Source organism: Sphaeramia orbicularis, chromosome 15 (assembly GCF_902148855.1).
Source record: "Sphaeramia orbicularis chromosome 15, fSphaOr1.1, whole genome shotgun sequence".
In the NCBI taxonomy this organism is placed as follows: Eukaryota; Metazoa; Chordata; class Actinopteri; order Kurtiformes; family Apogonidae; genus Sphaeramia; species Sphaeramia orbicularis.
Window position 1 is genome coordinate 43,292,523 of NC_043971.1, and position 5,686 is coordinate 43,298,208.

Genomic DNA, 5,686 nt, shown 5'->3' on the forward strand with positions numbered 1-5,686 from the left:
TGGTTTGGAATGCTACGTACACATAAAGTCCAAAGACATGCAACAAAACTAAAATGGATAGCATATGATAGTAAATTTATGCCATCCAAAATTGACCAAAACTATAAATATTGGATAACTAAAGGAGTTACAGCTTGGTGTGTTCTGGAAAATAATGGGAGGCTGGAGAGTTTCCAAACTTTAGCACAAAAATATCAATTTGAGAAACATGATTTTTTCCGTTATCTTCAAATGAGAGACTATTATAAAGGGGAAATACAAGTGAGACCCTCCATGGAAGAGAGCGATGTGGTTCAAATCATAACTAAAGCATATAAAGACAGCAAATCTCAGCATTATATAAAGCCTTAATAAATCTCGATAAGCAAACAACTTACTATGTAAAAGTAAAATGGGAAAGAGAATTTGACATAGAAATCGATGATATAGATTGGGTAAACATGTGGAAATTACATCATACAACTACTAGCTCTCGGACATGGAGGGAATTTGCCCGGAAAAAGCCTTATAAGATTTTTTATTACACCCAAGTTTAAAAGTAAACAGTTACAGAGGCATCAGGAATGTTGGAGAGAATGCGGGGAGATGGATGTTGACCATTCTCATGTTTTTTGGAAATGTTTAAAACTTTCGGAATATTGGGAAATGATCTGCAATGTCCTATGTCAAGTATTAGGGTACAGAATTCCAAAGAAATCTGAAATTCTTTATTTATGCAACTTTGGTGATGGCACTATATGTGACTACGATAAATATTTGGTAAAGGTGATGTTGATAGCTGCAAAAAAATGTATAACAAGGAATTGGGGGAAGATGAACGTGCCATGAAAGGATCAATGGATAAATATGATAGAGGATATATTTCTAATGGAAAAACTAACACACAGATTGCGACTACAAGAACCCCAAATGAACAAAAAGTGGAAAAAATGAACATTATATAAGCTAAATAATTGATAAGACTGTACTACCCAGACTTATTCATGTTGTTGTGTTTTCTTTTTGTTGTTCTTTTAAAACTAATAAAATATAAGTTACAAAAAAAAAACAAAGAGATGTGATTGTGTTGTTATTTGAAGGTTGTGAGAGTCAACATTGTAGATGTCTTATGAGTGTTCCAGAGGCCTGAGGCAAAGTGACTTCAGGTCCGTCAGGCAGATGGTGTAATGAAGAGGACAGTAGGGCAGAGGAGGATCTGAAAGTGGAGGAGGTCAGAGATACCGAGGTGCTTAGTCATCGAATCTTATAATCAATACAAAAATGTAACAGGGAGCTGCTGAAGATCCTCGATTATATGATCTATGATGGGAGTTCTGTTAATGATGTGGACTGTAGAGTTCTGGACCAATCTGAAGTTTAAGGACACTTGAGTTACAATGGTCAATATGTGATGTAATGAGGGAGCGAATGAGAGTAACTGTTCAGTTCTTCAGATGAAGTCAGTTAATAATGTGAAGATAAAAGTGAGCAGACAGTTTTTTTATGTGTGATTCAAGGGATCACTTGTATCCTTAAATTGTTATTAATTTGTCAGATATTCAGTTGTCAGTCAGGCTGTTATATCTGTAAATATAATATGGACCTATGATAATTCTGGATAAATCATACAACTAGAAGCACTTGGAGCGCGCAGACCTCCGCCAAGGCTGATCAGTGGCCCCCCCTGTGGGCCCCCCCCACGCCAAGGAGGTTATGTTTTTGCCAGGGTTTGTTTGTTTGTTTGTCTGTCTGTCTGTTTGTCTGTCCGTTAGTGTGCAACATAACTCAAAAAGTTATGGACAGATTTTGATGAAATTTTCAGGTTTTGTTGGAAATGGGCCCCCCTGTGGGCCCCCCCACCCCCGATCACCACCAAAATTTAATCATTTCTTCCTTATCCCATTTCCAACAAACCCTGAAAATTTCATCAAAATCTGTCCATAACTTTTTGAGTTATGTTGCACACTAACGGACAGACAAACAAACAGACAAACAAACAAACCCTGGCAAAAACATAACCTCCTTGGCGGAGGTAACTACAACTAAACTACAACTAAAACTAAACTAAACTACAACTAAACTACAACTAAACTAAACTACAAAAACTAAAACTAAGCTAAAACTAAGCATCTAGAAAAAAATGAAAACTAATAAAATCTAGAAGCACTCGGAGAGCGCAGACCTCTGCCAAGGCTGATCAGTGGGCCCCCCCGTGGGCCCCCCCACCCCCGATCACCCCCAAAAGTTAATAATTTCTTCCTTATCCCATTTCCAACAAACCCTGAAAATTTCATCAAAATCTGTCCATAACTTTTTGAGTTATGTTGCACACTAACGGACAGACAAACAGACAAACAAACCCTGGCAAAAACATAACCTCCTTGGCGGAGGTAATTAACTGTATAATGTATGCAAGTCCATTTACCAACTGCTGTAGAATTATGACATATTAACCCTCCATTAACCATCCAAAGACATGCACTGATAGGTTAATCAGTTCATCTAAATTACCCATAGGTGTGAATGTGAGAGTGATTGTTTGTCTCTATATGTCAGCCCTGTGATGAACTGGTGACATGTCCAGGGTGCACCCCGCCTTCACCCATAAGTAGCTGGGAAAGGCTCCAGTGACCCCCGTGACCCTAGTGAGGATAAAGTGGGTTCAGAAAATGAATGAACAAGTGAATGAATTTCAACCCTCAAATTGTATACTTGTCCCAGCATAATATACCTTTAGTGAATTGTACCCCAGCTTTCCTCTGCAAGCCTTTATTTAATACATATAAATGCAACAATAAAAATTTTCCTGGAGAAATGGCTTTGTACGGTTTTATAGATGTATTTCAATACAGTGTGCAATTTTTCTTACAATGTGCAGTTCTTATTAGTATATGGTTCTGTAATACTTCTGTAATGGGACTAGTACAAAGGCTGAACCCAAATGCAAGACCAGAACACAGATGACCAATTGAGTGTTTATTAAACACAATCACAGTAGGAAAAACACAGCACAAAGTAGTTAACACGTCTGTGAAGGCGTGTGATACTGGACTCTTCGTCCGGGCTGTGAGCGGGGAATATGGATGGTCAGCACGGCCGAGCCGGAGGATTCCCGTCAACACCCCGACTAGGGCAAAACAGAGGATAGTCAAAAAACAAGCCAGATCATACACAGGAGGGCAATTCAGGAGGCAACGGGACATGAGGGAAAGGCTACTCACGGTCAAGGTCCAGGCGAGGGTCGAAACACAAGGTAACACGTTGGAGGCTGAGGTAGTCAGGGAATAGGCAGAATCAGAAGTCGATGTACGAACCAGGTCAGAACCATACGAGCAGGCAGACAAGGAACAGGCAGAATCGGTGGTCGGAAGGCAAAACGGGTCAAAACGGGCAGACAGACTGACAGGGATCCAAAAACGCTGGTAAGTGAGCACACAAAGGTAGAACACAAACTGGCAAAGGAACAGGGGAAAACACAGGGTTTAAATACACAAGAGGGCGGGAAGACAATTGGACACAGGTGGAGACAATCAGGGAGGAGTCAGGTAATCAGGAGCAGGTGAAACAATCAAGGAGGGGAAGTAAAGACACCAGACATGACACAAGAGGGAAACTTAACAAAATAAAACAGGAAATGACAGACAAAACAGAAAAGACAGACACAGTCTGGGAGCAGACATGACAACTTCATACTGTGCTCTTTTACATATATTTTTCTGTGCTTATTTATTATTACTCAACTATGTGTGATTTTATGTAATTTTTTATATTCTGTAAAGATTTTTTTCATCTTTCCTACTTTAGTCATTACTTTTAATATTACTGTCATTATGCTGCTGTAATAGTGCACATTTCCCAGTAGTGATGATTCTTATCTTATCTTATCTTATCTTATCTTAACTTTTCTTATGTTATTATGTCTTATTTTATCTTATCTTATTATGTCTTATCTTATCTTATCTTATCTTATTATGTCTTATCTTATCTTATCTTATCTTATCTTATCTTATCTTATCTTATCTTTTCTTATCTTTTTTTATCTTATCTTATACAGAATAGATTATTGCAATACGGTTCAAATGAGTGTTAACCCTTTCATGCATGAATTATGAGACCCTTAATCAAGATTTTTTTTTTTCCTGTGTGTTTTTATTCCTCTTTAGGCATGAAAAAAACATGCCTAAAGAAAATTTTCTTATGAACCCTTTTTTTTTTTCCCAGGGAGCTGCATAAATGTCCACTCAGCTGGACACCATGCATTTAATTTTTGAAGCAAAGAAACATGCATTTACTGATATACTGTGTGAAAACTATGAAATAAAAACATTTTTAATGCTTATTTTAGGTCATTCATTTCTCAGACAGGGGTAGTTGTTTGTTTACTTGCTTCACTAGTTTGTCTGATAATTGAATTACCTACAATAATTATATGTGGAAAACTGTATGCACCTTTACCAGACATTTTTAATGCTACTAATCTGAAGTTTTCTCACATTTTAACTTGCTAATACCAGTCATTACTCAATTCATGGAGATGTAATGCAAAAAACCAACAACTTTTGTTAAAAAAAATGTTAATTACAGACTACTAACAATAAAAGCAATTGATTTACACTTAAACATGTTAGTGTAGATCGGGTTTATCAAGAACAGTAAAGTTACAGTAATGGTATGAATGTCAGTGTTTGGGATGATGCATAAGCGTCCACTGTGTTGGCTGATATGGAACTAAAACAACAAAACCCATGAATATATAAGAGAACAGCTGTAGAATAACTGTCCACTGGAGTGACCACTATCCATGACAGGGTTTATCTCCCTCTGTACATGAGTAAGAGTGATTCAGAGAGGGAGGATATCCTCTTTACGTATCATGGTAAACTTTTTTTTAGTTTGTTAGTGTACCTGTTCATCTTTGGTTAAAACAATTATTGGAAATCATGAAATCGGAGCTTTTTAGTGAAGTGCAGGTATTTTGTAAGCTTATCAGCTATTGACTGTTTTCAGTGAAGCATTTGATTTTGTCTTATACCTTGGGAAAGTCAATATAGTAATATTCACATATGCTGATGTGCTTATGTAGAGTTTGTGTTGAAGTCTGTGTTGTGCTCATATCATAACATTATCTGACCATTTGTAAGCTAACAGTAAACTTTCTGCAGTAGGAGATTCGGAAAACTTTGCCAAAAAATCCTTTTAGGCATGGCTCAGCTACATGTAAGACAAAAACACAAAAATCATTAAAATAAGATGATGTGATAAAAACTATTGTAATACTCAGGTTTTTAATACTAATAGCATAATAAAAGTACTTCAAATACTATTTAAGAGCAAATTTCCCTTATACTTTGTAGTGCTGGGAGTGGAAGATAGGGGGATGTTATTTATTTATTTATAGTATTAATGGTGGTGGGGATATAGGAAGTACAATAAATGTTTTGTATACTGGTAATATCTTGATGGATAGTATGTGGCTGTGATGTAGTTGGATTACTTTCCTGCTGTGTATGCAGTGATTGTGTTTGAGGCTGGTATAGAGGCGTTAAAAAAACTCAACCACCCTTTGTTCTCTTTATATAGAAATCAGTACAGTAGGGAATAGTGGTGAGATTTCAAACAGCGCAGACTTCAGCTCATACTGTTTGTCAGATCATTACTTGTTTCAACACAATACAAACAGTTCATTAGTTACTACCCAGGTGTTGGT